This window comes from Equus quagga, chromosome 15 (assembly GCF_021613505.1).
Source record: "Equus quagga isolate Etosha38 chromosome 15, UCLA_HA_Equagga_1.0, whole genome shotgun sequence".
NCBI lineage: Eukaryota > Metazoa > Chordata > Mammalia > Perissodactyla > Equidae > Equus > Equus quagga.
This window is the reverse complement of record NC_060281.1, coordinates 10,160,975-10,181,724: the sequence shown is the minus strand read 5'-3', so window position 1 is coordinate 10,181,724 and position 20,750 is coordinate 10,160,975. Positions and strand designations below refer to the sequence as shown.

Sequence of the window (20,750 nt, the reverse complement as noted above, 5' to 3'; positions counted from 1 at the left end):
GAGCGCCCAGCGCCCTCCCGCGGGGCCGCCCGCCCGCCCGGCCGCGCCGTCCGCGGGTGCACGGCCGGGCGCCTCTCCACTCCCCGACACCTGGGGCTTCCGCCTCTCCAGCCTCCCTCGGCCGAATTGCCGGGGAGCCCGGCGTCAGGGGGCGCCGAGGAGCCGGGGGGAAACTGTAAGGCGCTGGCGGGAGCCTCCAGGCGGTGCTACCCCAACCTCCCACCTCCCCGCGCCCCGCCCCGAGGCTGGGGCTTTGGAGGATGCAGCCGGGTGAGCTATTGCTTGCGGGGGTCCCTCGCACGCTGAAGCGTGAACGCCGGGAAGGGCCTTCCCTGGGAATTGGGGTCCTCCAGGCTGGGAGGCCCACCCGTGTCCCAGCCCCTGTAACTGGGAGCGCTCCCCACTAGGACGCTCCGCTCTGCAGACGTGAACTGGTCCATCGCCAAACTTGGCGCTGTTTGGCAGCCGAGAGATGGGCACTTTCCATCCTCCTGTATCCATGCGTTCACCGTGCGACCTTGCCGCGTTTAGTGCGTTTGAAGGGAGAGGCAATTTCCGATTTAGGGAACTGGCAGATGAGGGAAGTTGGGGATTGGCTTGTAAATATTTTGAGGAGAAATCTTTTAGGGAGTGTGAGGAAAGAATGCTCTGTCACACTTCAAATGCACACACTCCCTCTTGTCTCCCTCCTGCCCCCTCCCATTTCTTCATCACCAGCAAAAAGTACAGTAGAGTTGGTGGCCGGGAAATTTGACAGTGGTCGCTGGTGCGATGCCAAGGCAGAAGGTATGGCGGGAGCGCTGCAGTGCGCCTTTCTGCGGCCGCCCGGGCCACCTGGCCAGGAAGCCGCTGCGGCGCCTGCAGGCTGCGGCATCTTGCGGCCTTGGCCGGCTGGCCCGGGGCCCCCGCCACGTTAAGCTGCTCCCGAGGCAAGGCTGGCTTTCCCTGTGTGGGGCTGTGTTTCGTTTGTTTGCTTTTATTAACTCACATAAGGAAACTGCAGTTATGATGACAGAGTAACACATTATAACACATTACTGCATTTGTGGAGTTTCTGATTACTGAGGTAGACTCAACTGTGGAATATTTAGGAAACTGAAGAACTTGCGTCATAAAGAAGTAATTTGTAAAATTGAAAAGCAGAGAATCGATGACAATACTCGAGTTTTGTTATTTGCTTGTAGGATCTCAAGGTCAGTGTTGCTTTCTAACTGTACAAAATCAGCTGTACAGCTCTTCAGAAAAGCTTAACCATTGATGTTCTTCAGGCCTTTAACATATGAGTGTGTGTCAGTATTAAAGGAAAGTCAACAAGGCATTACCTAATGCGTCCTTAAATGCCAGATTCATAAACCTGGGAGACAACGGATGAAGTTTTCTTCTGTAAAACTTGTTTCCTGAAACAAAATGAACATTCAAGTTGTTGACGTGTTGCATCTTAGTTGATTGTTTGGGGTTGAAGATGGAAAGACCTTGCTTGCTGGACACCCCCTTATAAGGGAATGTTGAATGTCAGAATGTAGGCTGCTACAGGTCAGGATAGGCTTCCTCATTCCCTGCCACTCAGGGCTGACAGGCAGCCCTGCATCGTGTGCACATTGCTGGAAGGTTTCCTGATACAGCAGCCCGCTGCGGCGAGAGACAGCATTCCTATGTTGTGCAGGTGTTATGGAAGAGAATCCTGAGAGCCTGCACTGTGTGGCACATCAGGAAAGAAGACTTCTTTACTGCATCCACTCACAGTGGCCTGGTGGAATAATTTAAAACAGCAACCAAACTGAATTAGCCTTCTGCAAACATTGGGAGAAATAACTAGTTGAATTTAGAAGATCATCTTTACTTTCTACTTCTCATTGACTAAAATTTGTGAGTGAGCCAAAATGGCCTAAATATCCTTGAAACGTGTCTTAAGACCACAAACACAGCATAGTAACCAGTTTGCCCCACACTGCATTTTTAACAACAAAAAGCAACTAAATAGCAATTATGGTTTTCTGAGCTATTACTTTAGCACAGTTGTTATCTTCCTGCGTCTTGCTGCAGCCATTTATAAGTTTCAAGTGCACCCAAGAACATCATTTATCTCTCTTGGCAGGCAAGTAGGATTATAGATATTTCTTTTTAGTTGCATTCATTTCTGTTCTTTGCATGAGTTATCTCAAGGATACTAATAATAAGCAAACCAAGTCATTGAAAGAATTTCATATTTAGATTCCCTTGTTATTTTCTGATTTGTTTGTTGCTAATTTATCATTTCCTTCTCCAAATAATGGCATGTTATTAATTGCTTCTTTCTGTGTGTTTCTGTGATGCCTAATGCACTGCGGAATTCAATAAATATTAAATCAGCCAATCAATTCTTTATGGAAGTTAATTTAGTATAATTCATACCTTTTCATTCTGCTAGGTTTTCATTAAAAAAGAATAATTGACATTGTATTAAAGTCACAAAAAAATTTAACGTCTGGGGTTAGGAATGGAGGAGGAAAGCCCATGGCCAAATCTTTCATGCAAAGAAATGAAAAATCAAAATGGAACAGTTTATGTAACCTTTTGACTTTTTATGATGGTGAGTTAGCACTATCACCCAAGAGAAGATAAGTGAGTTGGGAAGAATAGTTGAGAGAGTTTTGCATCAGGCGTGTAGAAGATCCTTTGTATAGCCCTGCTTCCCCTTGGATTCTCAACCAAACTGAGAACACACATGAGGAGCCAAAGGAAATTAAAATATTAACTTTATTCAGAGCAAAGTCAGATTGAAGGACATGGCTTAGACCCAAGGCCAAAATGGGGCATGTTATTCCTTCTTCTCTGACTCAGCGTGCCCACCCAGCCACAGGTAAAGAACCATAGGCCTTCCCAGCACAAAGTCAGGAAGGAGCCATACTTGTACTACTTCTTACCCGCAGACCAGAGGATAAAAAGAGCCTGACACTCTCCAACCCACAAGGCATGCAGCATGAGTGAGCAAGAGGCAGGACCATGTGTAGGAAGGGACATTTTATACATCAGCTCTGCCCATTGGAAGCTGGCAGGCCCTCACCCATTTCCCTCATCATGAAGTCATTCCACCTCCCAAAGACAAGAGTGAGTAAGGGGCTTTAATGAAATGGCAGAAACATCTTCTGCAGTTCTTCACTAGAGGTAGGAAGTTGTGGCGCCAATTCCTAATTTATGGATCAGGAGGAAACATCAGGAAGAAGAGAAGGCTCTACTCTAAGTTGTGTATCGACCAATTGAGGGAAAGGGAGGAACTGAAGATGACTCAAGTTTTGAGCTAGGGTAGAGGAACAGTTTTGAAGGAGAAGATGACAAACTGAGTGTCATACACATTGAGGTGGAGGTGTTGGAAAGACATCCATGTGAAATTATCCAGCAAGCTCGTGGAAACATGGGTGGAGAGGTCAGAACCAGAGATAGACTGGGAGTCATCAACATAAATTATAGCTGAAGTCAAGGAAATGGATAACATGTCTAAAGAAGAGAGACCATAGAAAGAAGTGGAATCGGAACTTTGGAGATGGCTTCCTTTTGTGGCTTGGAGAAGGAGAGCAGAAGGCAAGACTGTGGAAGCCAAGTGGGAGGTGTTCCAATTGAGTGGCTTACTAGAACAGATGCACAAATGGGAGGTTAAGAAGGACAAGGACTGAGAACTGGTGACTTGGAGACCTCTGAAAACCTTCCAGAGAACTGATTCATTGTAGTGGGAGAGGCTGCAACCAGATGTTAATGGGTTGAAGAGGGAGTGGGAGGTAAAAATAGAGGAGATAGCCATTGTCTACAATCTTTGGAGAAATTGAACTCTAAAAGGGATGAGTAGAAATACAATTAAAGCCTGAATAAAGGCCATTAAAGGTCCTTTAGTCAGGATAGGGGTACTTGAACAAGTTTCTAGGGAACTTGGGAGATGAAGCCATCGCTGGGAGAGAAAGTAAGAGACGAAGAGGGGAGAAGACGGCATTCTTCCGGCATTTGTGGTTTGGCCATTCGTTTGAACGTACCTTGAGTCCCTGAGACTGGTTCTTTCTGCTGTCAGCCTGCTTTTGACTCTGCAGAGTTAAAGTTGACCCTGACTAGTGCTGATGGCTCCCTGCCCATGGTCTCCTCCCCACCAACCTTGGCTACTCCGGCTCAGACTCCAAGAATGACTTTTGGGGAAAGATAAGAATGCCTTGGAAATTAGCCCAGGTTGTCTGTAAGTTTTTATTACAACCCCATATGAAAGTGAGTAAATTACCCAACTGGTAATCACACAAGGACATTGAAATATTACACTGAAATATTTTACCTAAACTTTTTGTTTAGCTAAAAATAGCTCTAGCAATAAATGATGAGAAATAAATCATACTGACTTAGGGCCTGGTACTTGTTCCTAGGTGAAGTTTTTCACTCTCAAAATTAAGTGGCATGAGAGAAATTGGGAGGAACTGAGGAAATGTGTTGTGTGGCCCATTTATTCCCAAATGGTTTTTCATGGCAATCTGAGACCAGGCCCTGTGTCAACAATATGCATGTTCTTGTATTGGAAGGTGTAGAAGCTACATCATCTGGAAGGACTTCCATCATCTATGGAGTCTGGGAGGCCATTTCCAGCCACCACAATCAGGGGAACCATCATGTGGATGGATCACTATTGTCTTTTCAAATTTATAATTTTTGGAGGAAAAACAATGTTATTTGCGGTAATATCAAATATTTTCAGCAAATCTTCCCTGGGAAAGACTTTATATTCACTTTACCAGAACAAAAACTTTAAAAATAACTTTAAAGTCATCCTTGTAAGGGATAATGTTTCACATGGAATCATTTCAAATTGTTCTTTTAACATTTTAGAAATTTTAGAGCCTACTTAGGATTTGTTGTCCTATGGGTTGTGGAATCCATGGTAAGGTTGTGGGGGACAAATGTTCTTTTTTGTGAACATACATATTTCTCAAAAAAGTCTGCTGAGTTTGGGAGTTTAAAAACGTCAATATAATTGAATTCATTTACTCTATAGTGCTTTGCAGACAGTTTTTGGAAAGTAATCATTTATTATCCGCAAGCAAATAGAATTCATTTGTATAGTTTCCACACTGAGTGTGGGCTTAGTCATGCAGCAAAATACTGAGTCATTTGGCCAGAAAATTTACTCATAGTTGTATGAACTGCCAATGGAAAATTTGAGAGCTGCTCATAAATCAAATTATAGAGCTCTTAGAGTTATAAATCACTGAGCAGCATTGTTCATTATTATTCAGATAGTGTAAAATAGTTCCACCATTTCTAAGAATGGGCAATTTACAAAGCAAGTTTGAAAGCTGAAGTTATTGCTTCTAGATCCAAGATAAGAGTTGCTATTAAGTTACAAGCATTTCCACATTCTTATGTGAAAAAAGAAAAGGAAAGGAAAGTAGGAGATTTATAGTTACATAGCAAATATGTTATGAGATGAATAAAATCTTAATTAACTAATGTTTATGAATTAAATTCCAGATTGTCTTAAGAAAATGCTAGGAACATTTAATAGCTAAATTTTCTCCATTTCTTACAATAATGCTTTTGGAACTTTTGCAGTAAATATTTCGTGCTAATAGATCTGTATGCTGATGCATCAGCGTGCTGAGAGCCTGAAAGAATAATGTCACTAAGAGAACAGAGGTAGCAAGTGTACCAAGGAGGACGGAGAATTGCGATGAGTAACTGATGATTAGTAAAAGATGTTTCAATAGCACACAGTTCCAGAGATTATTGACATTATCCCAGTGTAATGACATGACATGGATCTGGGAACAGAAAGAAAAGTACATCTTCAAATGTTTTTGTAGCCCCAAGTACTTTATGGAGTCAAACAGAGGAACAACAACAAACACGCTAAATTAGAATACAGTCGAGTTTACATTTCAAAGAAGAAAACTAAAAACCTGAAGCCTGTTCTTGCTGGTCCCATCTCTGCTGGAGGAGTTCTTAACCCTGAATTCATGGACGGGTTCCAGAGATCTGAAATGAGAAGTAAACATGTGGGTCTCTTTTGGGGGACATGATGCATAGTTTTCATCAGATTTTTAAGGAGTTATTACCAAAAAAAATAAAATCATCAGAACTGTACAAATCCACACAGAACTGTACAAACCCAAAGTTTCTGAATGCAGTATCAAAGCATTCTCTCAGCCCGTCAACATCAGCATCACCTAGGCATCTTCCCTGGGACTGGAAGAAGTGTCTTGAGCACTGTCAGTCTAGGACGAGCAGAGGAAATCTCTCAACTCTAACCTGTAAATGTTCAGAAAAGTCTCCCAAACGCAGGTGAGTGCTGCCCGCTCTGAGACTAGGTGGAGATGGTGGGCTGTGAATCTCGTTGTCCTCTTGCAACTTTAAACAGATTGGGGGAGAGAGAAGTGAGTGCCCTAAGGTAACAGTCACTGAGATGTCCATCCTCATAACCCTGGGAGGGGAATACTGTGTTAACGGTCTAGGACCACTTCCACAGACTTCTGTCTCAGGAAGAAGGGTTGACTTGATTCCCAAGCTGCCTTCAGGCCAGTTAAGTGTCCCAATTTATATCTAGATGTTTGAATGGATGAGCCCATTCTGTGCCAGCAACACTGGCCCTAAAATCTAGTCTTGAGCTCAGAGTCTGCAAGGAGCTCCGCGGTCTTAAAATTTAAAAGAGGCAGAAAGACTTAGTATCAGGCTCCCAGAAACGACTCCTAGACATCCTGGTGAATTTAGCAACCACTCTTCCTAAATCCTGCCCCAAGCCACAGTTTATGAGGCTCTTCATCACTGAACAGCCTGCTACAGAGACCTGGTAACTGGGCCCTCAATCCCACCAGGGTAATCCCACATCTGGGGTGGAAGGCCGCCCACCTATCCATACCAAGTGCTCAGTTCCACGTACCGTTATCTCTAGCTTCCCGTGCTGGCCATCCCTGTGAGCCCCAACTCCCCCACCACCGTATTCTCAGGACACTAGGTCCCAAGATCCCATCACTGTGATCACATTCGGTCACAGCATGAGGCTGGTTCTTTCATCATGTGACTTTCTCACTCCAGTGAACAGGTCCAGTTTGCAGAAGTGTCCTGATCTCTCAGACTGCCGGATTCTCTTTCCTCCCACTTCTGTCCTCTAGGCTGTGAGGTGTCTGGTGGCACAACATTCACGCGTTCCACACGGAGACAGACTGAACCATTCCCTAAATGTCTCAGACCCCTCTGGGACCACTGTGCACCATTCTAGGCACAGTTTCCTCTTGTGGCCGTTTGTAATGAAGCAGGAATCTACGTTGAAAAGACACTGCAGGACTGCAGTCGTGTACCAGATCGCACGGTGGTCTACGATCTGGTGGGCTGTTGAAGTCTGGGTCTCAGTGGTTGTATTAAGGGCACCCGCAGCACCCTGGGCGATGGTTGGTACAATCATTATTCACCTCTCCTCCTCACCCAAAGGGCATAGGACAAGTCTTGAGCTTCCTCATTACCTTGGTGTGGACAATCACTCTTTTTAGTAGTAGCTAACACTAACTGGGTATCTACTCTCTGCTAAACTTCTGCTAAATGCTTTATATCCATTTACTCATTTGATCCTCACAGCAACGTTGGGTAGGTACTACTCTTATCCCTGCTTTATAGATGAGGACCCTGGGCCTAGAGATGTAAGGAATTCCCCCAGTGTCACAGCAAGCAAGTGATGTAAAGATTCTCCAACACTCCAAAAACCACGTGGTTTCTGTTGCCTGCTTTTCATTTGCACTGCCTCCCCGCCTCCGCAGCACCTCCCCCCCCGCAAACGGATTCCTCTCCGTTGGGGTTTGCTGGGCAGCTGCCCTTCCTCCCTTATGAGTGTCCCGTAGGCCACCCCTGCCCAGGTGAAGGAAGGCCAGCCCAACACCCCAGCAGCATATCAGCTGTTTCCTGGTGCACGAGAGATCTGGGCCTCTCCCTTAGATCACCTCCTCTAATCCTTCAGCCAACAAGACTCCTGTTATTAAAAAAATTATACATCCACTCTTACCATTTCATTGCCATGTCCCCATCATTATCCCTTGGGTAAATTCAACCCAGCACCTCAGAAAGCTAAACAAGCTTCCGAGGCCAGGCAGATGCCTGCTTTGGAAAAAGGCTTCTATTAGAGACCACCTAGCTGTCCTTTATAAAAGGGGTAGCTCTAATAACTTTTTTCTTTATATTTTTAAGTAAGATAGAGGTTTGTCTAATATAGCATCATAGGCATCCAGGTTAGTTAACTGTGCTTCTTGACACCCCCCACCCCCACGTTTGATCTAAGCTTGTATGAGGGGGATCTGGATCTGTTTTCTTCAGTTAATAATAATAAACTGATAGGATATTGTAGACCTAACATATCAACTCATAATTGGGTACTATAATTGTCACCATTTCACAGATGGGGAAACAGAGGCACATAAATGTCACAGGAGTGGTAAGTATAGGATCTAGGGTTATGGATCCAGACAGTTGGTTTTACTGCCTGTGTTTGTAACCACTTATGTGAGCCTAATGTATCTAATATATTAGGAAGAGATTCCAACTGGAAGACTATCTCGAACTAACTACATAGCAAGACTTCACCTCCACACAAAAAAAAAAAAAATATATATATATATATATATATGTTGTCTATCCTTTGGTAGAAGGAGAAATTTTCCTTTCCCCTCGTTCTATGAACAGGATGTACATTGGCCTGAGGTTCTGTCTCCACCTGGCTGTTGGAGCAACTTCTCTATACAGAATCACGGGCTCACAACATTGTCCCAAAATGCCGTCACTGCTGAGTCCCGTGTTCGTCTGTCTCTGACACTCCTGAACCTTGAGGCGGGCTTGCATACTTTGAACTCACTACATCCATCTGTCCTTCCTTGCTGTTATTTAACTTCCTGGGCCTCAGCCAGGTTACTTAGATCCATTCCATCTTCTTGGGCTTCTTTCTTTGATCAGTATGTGCATTCTCCACCCTTGACTAGCTTCCTACAGCTACAAGCTTGGCAACACAGGTAACAGAGAGAAGATGGCCTCTTACATTCCCTTCCATTTCATTATCCTATGAATTTATTGATAGAAAAGTACTGTCATTCATAAATATATCTAAATGTATTTTTCTAATGACCTATACATAGGAGGTAGAGAAATAACTTGATAAAAATGTGAAATGTAGCTGATCATTGGGTTTTTAAAAAAATTTTAATGTTGCTTCAACATAGTATGAAAGAATACAAGAGCAAGAAGAGAAAATTATTGGTAGTAGATGAGGAGACAACCCACTGAAGATGCTGACTTATTCAGTAAATACGTGACTCGGCACATTAATTATGTTTAGACCTAAATTTCTGAGACTATAAAAGTTCAAAATTAATAGAGACCTTGGTAAATGGCAACCAGTTATTTCATTAATATATAATATTAATATAGGGTATAATGGGGTAAATATTTCAAGAGAAATTAACTTGTCCTTTCATGTTATAATGGTAAGGTAAATTAATATTTGAAAGTTGAATCACTCTTGATTTTTATGCATAGGCATTGATTCTTGCATCAGAATTATTATATTTTATCAATTAAAATTGGTCTAAAACATGATTACTTAAAGCAAAAAGCATGATGACATCATCTTGCTCTAAACTATCAAGATGAATAGAATGTTCTACATCAATCCAAAAAATGTGAAGTGGAAGATAATTTACATGACTTATAGTTATCCTAAAATAGAACTTTTAATTGATTTTTACTCTTCTTTAGGCTTAACCCTGCATCGTGTTTCTGATAAATGGGGAAAAGGCACATAAATATCAAGGAATGGGGGGACGGGACAGGTAGTGACAGAAGAATAGCCGAGGAGACAACACTCACAAAAACTGGAATTTCTTGGAAAAGATTTTGGAGGCCCTAGAACCACAGGAAAACTCGTGCAGAGATTCGCTGAGCTTTGCATATACTTTCTTGTGCAAACTTTCAGCTGGTTCCACTCATGGCTGCAGGCTTTTTGTAGACAATTGATGAGGATAGGTGACACTGTGGAGCAAATGAAGATTGTCTTCCCCTGTTCCCAGCCTGATTTCTGTGATATTACCTCTCTGCCTTAGAAGTCTTCTTCCTGAACACATCAAGATGAAAGTAAGCCAGTCACACGGTCTAATTACAGATAAGACAGAGGCTGGGTCATTTACCACCTGGCTCTCTTGCCAGGTCAGGAGCAACAGAGAGATTCTGGTACAGATGATGAAGCTAACGTGTATGGCTGGGGTTTTAGTCCATTCCGGCTACTGTAACAAAATACCAGAGACTGAGTAGCTTATGAACAGAAGAAATTTATTTCTCACAGCGTGGAGGCTGGAAGTCCAAGATCAGGGTGCCAGCAAGGTCAGGTTCTGGCGAAAGCCCTCTTTGGGGCTTCAGACTCATGACTTCATGTCCTCACATGGTGGAAGAAGCTAAAGATCTCCCTGGAGCCTCTTTTATGAGAGTACTGGTTCCATTCATGAGGGCTCCCCCATCATGACCTAATCACGTCCCCAAGTTCCCACCACCTGATACAATCACCTTTGAGCGATAGGATTTCAACATATGTATTTAAGGGGAGACACATTCAGACCATAGCAGCTGGGTATAGGTAAACTGTGAGGAACAGAGCTATACCTCAGGGCTACTCATAGGGGAGATGCTACCAGACCTAGACCCAAACGGAGAGGGAAAAAGGAGCCAGAGGATAATTCTCGTAACTCACTGTCTCCCTCCCTCTGATCTCCTGCCTCCATACCCCATTGGCTGAACCCAGCTGGAGAAAGGGAAAGGGAGCCGAATCAGGTCAACCTCCAGGCAGAGGGAGCAGAATAGAGATGACTGGAGAGGGGATCTGGAGGGGCAAAGAGAGGGTCTCCCGCACTCGTATGTCAGCAGGACTACAGTCCTAAGAAGAACTTGGTGAGCAAAGTCAAGACTTCAGTCTCTGGAGGAGGGGACTACAAGATGGAAACTTAGGCAAGGCGAGCCCTATAGGGAACTTAGTCAAGCAAAGAGAAAGCGAAAACCTAGTTACTGGAATTGATAGAATCTATTGCAAAGCTGACGATGATTACTTTCTAAGTTCTGGCTCTAGAGTCCTTCTTTAGCCTGCGAACGGGTTAGCAACTTGGCGTGGTTGCCAGGGTCCACTAAGAACCCAAGTTCCCTCATCTGTAAAGTATGAATAGTTGTATCTATCCCAGAGAGCAACTGTGAGAATCAAACAAGTTAGTACAGGTTAAATACTTAGAACAGTACCTTATATATAGTAAGCACTCAATAAAGGTTAGCTATATTTTTATTCTTATTAAGTGAAGGACACAGGCTTGGGAAGGTCTGAGGAGGTCACATAGGGTGTGATAGGGAGCTAAATGAATTCCTTTCCTAGATAATGGTTACATACTTGACGATGCATGATATCACTGCTTATTAGTTAAATTGGCTCCAGCAAAATTACATCCACAAACTCCGGCCAGATAAGAATGTTTTTCTTTCCTTTCCCATCATGGAAAGTTGAAAATGAGTCAAGTCTTTAGTCCCTCAGACATTCTTAACATTTCTTAGACTCATGCATAGTCTCCAGTCCAGTCTAAGAACAGTTATGTGTCATTTAACAACAGGAATATGTTATGAGAACTGCGTCGTTAGGGGACATCGTCATTGTGCAAACATAATAGACTACTGAGGGGCACAAAATTTACCACTCCAAAATGTGTCTCTTTAAAATGAGGATTATTTTAGGCTGATTATTTCTAAAAAACAAAAGAGTCAAAGTTTTTCTTGTTACTTCCCCCTTAACTGCCAAAAAGAATTCGGATTTAAAAAAACCCGTCTAGGGAAGCGAGCTCTCGCCTTAGCGTAGCATGAACTAGGTGGTAGACGGGGAGGAACCTGCAAAAGTCTGTTTGCTGGGCTCCCTTCTGTGTTCTTCTGTTTCTGTGTGGCCAAACACTTGTTTTCCACATGTTTATTCCTTTTCACCTACCTGTGAATTGCCTTCCTTCCCTTTGAAATATCTGACTCTCCCCACACCCAGCATCTTCTTTTGTTTTTAGCTGAGGGTGGCATTTAAGGTGAGGGCTTCAGCCGTTTTGTCAAGTTACTTGGTTTTCCTGCGTTTCTCCCATGTATACATGTTATTAAACCTTTTTCTCTTGTTAATCTGTCTCCTGTCAACTTAATTCTTAGACTATCTAGAAGCACCTAGAAGGGTAGAAGAAAATTTCTTCCTCCCCTCCTGGAGTTACACAAATCTAGATGGTATAGCCTACTACACACCTAGGCTATATAGTGCTAATCTTAGGGGACCACCATCATATGTATGGTCCATGGTTGACTGCACGTGACTATAAGGCAATCAGAGTTTGGCAGCATTGTTGAACCATCCTAGAGTATATTGGTCATCTTTTTAATTGGGATATTGCTGAAACAACTTCAAAATTGAAAATGTGTCTGATGTCATTTGGAAATGGAGGGAGTAAAAGGAGTAAGTTGAAATGCTTCCTAATGGACATTAGTAAAACCTAGTAATTTCTATCCAGGAGTCAGGAACACTTCGATGAGAAAGCCATCTAAGCTCTTGCTTTGCTCAATAGAGTGCTGTGGGTACTGCAGGAGAAGCACCCAATCATTCAGAACCATTCCGATCTTGATTTCTCTTCCTCTTGCATATATAACTTTTTTTTAATAATATGGACATCTTCCTCCCCCATGTCCCACCTTGCTAGAACTAGACTGAAACTAGTAATCCATCTCCCCGGGAACATTAAAACTGCCACTGAATATTTAGAATTGCATTGGCACTTTGGAACTCACTTAGAGGGAAGTCTTCAGTTCATATTCTGACCCAAGTGCTGCAAGGAACCTTTTATGTCTGTACATTCTGAAACTGATATGTAGAGAAAGCAATCCCAAACTTTTGAAAATTGTGAAAGGGTACTTAGGTTTTATTGTAGTGCTGTACTTGCCTCTCACAATTTTTATTTAATTCATAATAGAGAAGTTACACTTAAATCCAAAGGAAGATAAGACACCTGAATTACATTTTGACATTCGTTTGGTTTCCATAAGTTTGGCGGCTTTGTTTCTGAGACTTTCATAGGTGACTTTTGCATTTTTGAATTCTTGCATTAATTGTATCATTGATTTATTAAAAGTAAACCTAGATGCATTAAGAATTTACATTTTTTATTAACATCATGTGCTTTCATTAGTTACAAAATTCCCCTTTATGTCTTATTTGTTAGATATTATGTGTTTATAATTTGAATGTTGCTTAGAATGTTGTTTTTCAAACTACAAAGTATAACCACTTAGTGAATTATGAAATCAATTTAATGTGCTGTAACCAGCACTTTTTTAAATTTAATTTTTATTGAGTTAATGATAGGTTACAATCTTGTGAAATTTCAGTTGTACATTATTCTTTGTCAGTCATGTTGTAGGTGCACCCCTTCACCTTTTGTGCCCACCCCCCACCCCATCTTTTCCCTGGTAGCCACTAATCTGTTCTCTTTGTCTACATTTTTAAATTCCTCATATAAGTGGAGTCATACAGAGATTGTCCTTCTCTACCTGGCTTATTTCACTTAACATAATTCCTTCAAGGTCCATCCATGTTGCTGCAAATGGCAAGATTTTGTTCTTTTTTATGGCTGAGTAGTATTCCATTGTATATATATACCACATCTTCTTTATCCAATCATCTGTTGATGGGCACTGAGGTTGCTTCCATGTCTTGGCTATTGTAAATAATGCTGCAGTGAACATTGGGGTGCATGGGACCTTGGGAATTGCTGACTTCAAGCTCTTTGGATAGATACCCAGTAGTGGGATAGCTGGATCATATGGTAGGTCTATTTTTAATTTTTTGAGGAATCTCCATACTGTTTTCCATAGTGGCTGCACCAGTTTGCATTCCCACTAGCAGTGTATGAGGGTTCCTTTTTCTCCACAACCTCTCCAACATTTGTTACTATTTGTTTTAGTTATTTTTATCATTCTAATGGGTGTAAGGTGATATCTTAGTGTAGTTTTGATTTGCACTTCCCTGATGATCAGTGATGATGAACATCTTTTCATGTGCCTATTGGCCATCCATATATCTTCTTTGGAGAAATGTCTGTTCATGTCTCCTGCCCATTTTTTCACCAGGTTGTTTGATTTTTTGTTGTTGAGTTGTGTGTGTTCTTTACATATTATGGATATTAAGCCTTTGTCAGATGTATGACTTGCAAATATTTCTTCCCAGTTAGTGGGTTGTTTTTTTGTTTCAATCCTGTTTTCCTTTGCCTTGAAGAAGCTCTTTAGTCTGATGAAGTCCCATTTGTTTATTCTTTCTATTGTTTCCCTTGTCTGAGAAGACATGGTGTCTGAAAAGATCCTTTTAATACTGATGTCAAAGAGTGTACTGCCTACGTTTTGTTCTAGAAGCCTTATGGTATAACCAGCACTTTTAAAAGTGAAATAAAATACAGCAGATAGAACAGAAACTGAGCGACCTCATCAGATATAGTAAAAGTGAGCATGTTTCATGAAATTTTGTTTTAGTTTTGTGTGTATGCCTATCTGTGTGTTTCCTAGATCAAAATATAAGCATATATTTAATTGTGAGCTACAGTCAAAGAAAAGATTAAAAGCCATTGGCTTATATTATTCATCCAACCATGTGTCTTGGGGGTTCCCGTGTGTCTCAGGGGTTCTCATGGCTGTGGTTATGTTCAATCTTGCCCCCTATGACTATCTGGGGGATTAATGAAATTCTTTCTGTTGGAAAAAAAAAATAAAGAGGGAAGATAACTACATGGTGAATTTTTTACTATCAGGAACTAGTAGTGTTTAACATATAGCCATTTTCATAATATCCCTTCTGAATTTGCTAATTGGCAGGTAATAATGTATACATTGAATCATCAGTTTGTGAATATCAGTAGTGGCCTGAGATCTACTGAAAAGTAGTCATTCTAAAAGGGGTCTGATATGTCCATTCTAGTTGATCTTGAATGAGTTGTGTGTTTGAGGATTTGCTCTTTAACCAAATCATATCAGCAGGAGAAAATTCTAGTACAGTTAGGGATGTTACCAAAACTATGTTTTTATAAACTGATTCTTTTCCAATTTTTTAAATTATGGTAAAAACACATAAGATTTACCATCTTAACCATTTTTTTATTGAGTTCATAATAATTTACAACATTGTGAACTTTCAGTTGTATATTATTACTTGTCCGTCACCATATGAGTGCGCCCCTTCACCCCCTGTGCCCTCCCCCTGCCCCTTTCCCCCAGTAACCACTGAATTGTCCTCTTTGTCCAGGTGTTTATATTCCACATATGGGTGAAATCATGTGGTGTTTGTCTTGCTCTGTCTGGCTTATTTCGCTTAACCTAATACCCTCAAGATCCATCCACATTGTTGCAAATTGGATGATTTTGTCTTTTTTATGGCTGAGTAGTATTCCATTGTGTATATATACCACATCGTCTTTATCCAATCATCAGTCGATAGACACTTGGGCTGCTTCCATGTCTTGACTATTGTGAATAACTTTGCAATAAACATAGGGGTACATAAGTCACTTTGAATTGTTTATTTCAAGTTCTTTGGATAGATACCCAGTAGTGGGATAGCTGGCTCTTAGGGTATTTCTATTTTTACTTTTTGAGGAATCTCCATACTGTTTTCCATAGTAGCTGCAGCAGTTTGCATTCCTACCAGCAGTGTATGAGGGTTCCCTACTCTCCACATCCTCTCCAACATTTGTTGCTTTTTGTCTTAGTGATTATAGCCATTCTAACAAGTGTAAGGTGATATCTTAGTGTTGTTTTGACTTGCATTTCCCTGATAATTAGTGATGTTGAACATCTTTTCATGTGCCTATTGGCCATCTGTATATCTTCTTTGCAGAAATGTCTGTTCTATCCTCTGCCCATTTTTTGATCAGGTTGTTTGTTTTTGTTACTGTTGAGCTGTGTAAGTTCTTTACATATTATTGAGATTAACCCCTTGTCAGATATATTATTTGCAAATATCTTCTCCCAACTGGTGGGTTGTCTTTTGTTTCGATCCTGGTTTCCTTTGCCTTGCAGAAGCTCTTTAGTCTGATGAAGTCCCACTTGCCATCTTAACCATTTTTTAAGTGTACAGTTCAGGGGCATAAAGTACATTCACATTGTTGTGCAATCGTCACCACCATCCATCTCCAGAACTCTTTTCCTCTTGCAAAACTGAAACTCTATGCCCATTAAACAATAGCTCCTCATTCCCCCTCCCCCACCCTGGGGTTATCAGCAACCCCAGTGAACCAGGACTCAGGCATCCGTCACCATCACTAGATAGTATTTAACAAGTCCTTATCTGTTAAATCTGGCAAAATTCAGTTTTTTCAAATAATAACAATTTGCTGTAGGATTTTATAGGCTATGTACTGTGTTTCTCAAGTACTATTCTTAGCTTATTAGTAATAATGTGCAGTGAAGTAAGGCACTGGGGAGAAAGAAGTTAAAGCAGCTGGTCTGCTGTCTAGGAAAAGAAAGGAAGATGAAAGAAAAGAGAACAGATGATACAGTTTCAACTCCTTTTAAATATGATAACTGAGCCCATAGGTCAGGGTTCAGCAAATTACTGCTCATCTGCCTGCCACCTATTTTTGTACAGCCTGTAAGCTAAGAACGTTTTTTACAGTTTTAAACAGTTGAAAAAAATAATATAAGGGTGACATATCATGATATGTGAAAATTATATAAGATTCCAGTTTCAGCGTCCATAAATAAAGTTTTATTGGGACACCTCCACGCTTCTGTGTTTCCATATTTCCTGTGGCTGCTTTCATGTTTCGAGGGCAGAGCAGAGCAGTTGTGTCAGAGACCATCTGGGGCAGTCTCATCACTTTGGCTGCTGCTCAGTGCCCCACACATCACAGTGATGCAGTTACAAAGAGCTGACAGTGTTGTGATGTCATGCCTATTGTCCTACCACGGCACGGTATTCTGTTTTTTTATTGCCAATGCTTGCCAATCATGTCAAAACAAAAGAAAAAGAGGAAAATGGCCTTAGTGCTTTTAAATCAGAGTGGAATGTGGATTCTTTTGTTATCAAATGAGGTGGCAAAGTTTCTTATAAAGGTGTTTATTATACAGTGACACTCTAGCTGTGCTCAAAGAACATGATATAGGTCAACATCACCAAACTAAGCACTCATCACAAGATTTCCAACTCACAGGACAGCAACAGTCAGAAAAATTAGAAAATTTAAAATGAAATATCACAGCAGACTTTCTTCACAAAAAAGAAAAAGTTAAAATGAGTCTGCAACCAAAATAAGTTTCTGAGTGGTTCATTTGTTAGCCAAGCAAGGAAAGCCATTTACCGATAGTGAGTTAATGAAATCATGCTTGGTTGCAGGAGCTGAAGAGAGGTGCCCAGAAAAAGATTACCTTAAGTAAGGGTATTACCATTCAGAAAAACAGTTGCTCAAAGAACTGAGGACATCGGGAGCAACATAATGATCAATTAAAAAACCAGGCAAATGACTGAGGTTTTTCTTGGCTCTTGATGAGTCAACAGGTGTTACTGATATTGCTTAGCTCTTGTTTATTTGGGGAGTAATTGCTGAGTTTAGAGTGACTGACAAATTAGCTTCCGTGAATAGTCTTTGTGAAACAACTATAGGAGAGAATATATTCAAAGAAGTTGAGAAAACACTAATTCAGTACAACCTGAGGTGGAATCTACTAAGATGCGTTACAACTGATGGTGGTAAAATGTGTGTAGAGCAGAAAAAGGCTTATTGAACAAATTGACAAAACTTGTGAAAATATAGGGTGTTTAAAGCCTAGTTATTTTATTATTCATTGGCAGATACTTTGCAGAAAATATTTGAACCTCCTCTATGTTTTTAAATAGCTTTATTGAAATATTATTCATATACCATGCAATTCACCCATTTGAAGTATGCAATTCAATGTTTTTTTATATATTCACAGTTGTGCAACCATCACCACAATTTTTTGAAAACATCTGTGTCCCCGCTGAAAGAAACACTATACCCATAAGCAGTCGTTCCTCCCTCCACTGCCACCAATCTCTCACCCCTAAGAAACCACTAATCTATTTTCTGTCTCTATATATTTGACTATTCTTGACATTTTATATAAATGGAATCACATGATGTGTGGTCTTTTGTGACTCATGTCTTCCACTTAGCGTTAACATTTCCAAGGCTCACTCATGTTGTAGCATGTATCCGAACTTCATTTCTTCTTATTGCTGAATAGTGTTTCACTATAGGGATATACTACATTTTATTTATCTATCCATAAATTGATAGACATTTGGGTTTTTACACTTTTTAGCTATTATGAATGATACTGCTATGAACATTTGTGTACAAGTTTTTGTGTGGATGTATGTTTTCATTTCTCTTGGGTATATACTTAAGAGTGGAATTGATGTGTCATGTGGTGACTCAATGTTTAACTTTTTTAGGAAACTGACAGACTGTTTTCCAAAACGGCTGCACTGTTTTACAATCCCACCAGCAATGGATGAGGGTTCCAATTTCCCTACATCTTTACCAACACTTGTTATTTTCTGTCTTTTTTTTATTATAAACATCTTAGTGGATATGAAGTGGCATCTCATCATAGTTTTTATGTATACTTCTGTGATGATTAATGATATTGAGCATCTTTTCACGTGCCTATTGGCTACTTGTCTATCTTCTTTGTTTAAATCCTTTGCCCATTTAACAAATTGGGTTATCTTTTTATTATTGTGTTGTAAGTGTTCTTTAGATATCCTGTAGACAATGAGATCTGTCTTCTTCCATTGTATGGGTTGTCTTTTTACGTTCTTGATGGTATCATTTGTGAAAACAATATTTTTGTTGACATATCTATGAGATCATTGCCTAACCCAAGGTCACAAAATTTACTCCTGTGTTTTCTTCTAAGAGTTTATAGTTTTAGTTCTTAGAACTCATTTAATTCTATGTTCTAAACGTAAATTTTTAGTTAATTTGTGTGAATAGTGTGAGGTAAGATTCATTCTTTTGCATATGGCTATTCAGTTGTTCCAGCACATTTGTTGCAATGACTTTTCTTTCCTCATTTAATTGTCTTGGAATTCTTGTCAAAAATCAATTGACCATAGATATAAAGGCTTATTTCTGGACTCTCAATTCTATTCCAATGATTTATATGTCTATCCTTATGCCAGTACCACACTGTCCTGATTACTGTAGTCTTGTAGTAAGGTTTGAAATTTGGAAGGGTGAGTTTTCCAAATTTTTCAAGATTGTTTTGGCCATTCTGAATCTCTTGCATTTCCATATAAATTTTAAGATCACCATGGCAATTTCTGAAAATCTCATTTATTATTGAACCAGTAGTGTCAATGATGAACTTCATTCTTGTGGACTTGACTATCATCAGTTCCATGCAGATTTTCAGAAATAGAAGTTGAATATTCTAACTTGCCCTGCTTTTTGATAGCTTAGCAGTGGTGAAGTTCCACTGAAAATGTTTGAACTCAGGGCCAAGACAGTAATTTTTGTAAATGAGAAGTGCCCTCAACCACTCTTATGGAACACTGAATGGAAATTAGCTGTTGCTGCATGCTTGATAATGTTTCTTAATGAAGTCATTAACAAATTATGAGACAAAATTAGGAGACAAAACAAGGAATACATGCAAAACTTTCACTGAGGTAAAGTCATTTCAATAATAACTAGTGTGTGGCTCATAATTAATGTCAACCTGCTTTATACACTTCCCTTGCTGTCAAAAGTTAAAACAAGAAATGAGATGTTCATCCCCACTCAGATTTATATTGGATATATTTTTCAAGTTCAAATTACAGTTACAGCACAGTCTTTCAGATTTCAATGCAAATGCAAAAGAAATTTCCATATTTCGAAATACACTTAACTGTGCAATTGAAGAGCTTCCACCTAACTTTAATTGGAAGTAATTAATCTGCAATATAATGACTCACTAAAAGACTATCAAAAGAATTTAACAGAATTCTATAAAACTCTACTAAGAGATGAATATGTCAATTAAAATTATAAGCTCATATTGGGAGGTATGGACTTTCTTAGTAATGGTTGTATGATATTGTGAATATACTAAAAAGCCACTGAACGTACACTTAGTTAAAATGGTGATTTTTATGTTATGTGATTTTTCTCAATTAAGAAAATTATAAGCTCGTGGATTAATATCAGTATATGAAACTACCTCTCAGATGAAAGACATTTTCAGAGATGAAATATGTAAAATCTTATTGCAGGTTACCATTAACAATGAGCATTTGCAATTGATTTTGATGGTAGGGAATACTTTGAACCCCAAGTAAACAAGATGTTATTTTGTTTTTAATTCCATTCTCAATCATAGATCTGTCTTACAAAAAACTGTACTCAATTATTCTTAGTATATTTTCAATTTTATGAATAAAAATTTGGGGAAAGATGCAGGGATGGTTCAACATCCACAAATCTATCAACGTGATATACCAAATTAACAAAATGAAGAATAAATCATATGATCATCTCAATAGATGCAGAAAAAACATTTGACAAGATACAGCATCCATTTATAATAAAAACTCTGAATATAATGGGTATAGAGGGAAAATACCTCAACATAATAAAGGCCATATATGACAAACCCACAGCAAATATCATTCTCAACAGACAAAAACTGAAAGCTATCCCCCTAAGAACAGGAACCAGACAAGGATGCCCACTGTC

General features: G+C 40.1%; 1 protein-coding gene across 3 annotated transcripts in view; it reads left to right on the top strand.

The window, feature by feature from the left end:
- The first annotated feature begins 17 nt into the window (after positions 1-17).
- BEND6 (BEN domain containing 6) overlaps positions 18-20,750 on the top strand; it is a 54,624-nt gene continuing 33,891 nt past the window's right edge. For 2 of the 3 annotated variants that reach the window (XM_046640605.1, XM_046640604.1), the window contains exon 1: positions 18-270. The gene's annotated coding sequence lies outside the window, so the exon portion shown is untranslated. Of the gene's footprint in view, positions 271-6,264; positions 6,286-20,750 lie in introns of those variants that run through there. The other variant, XM_046640606.1, reaches the window with a different exon arrangement.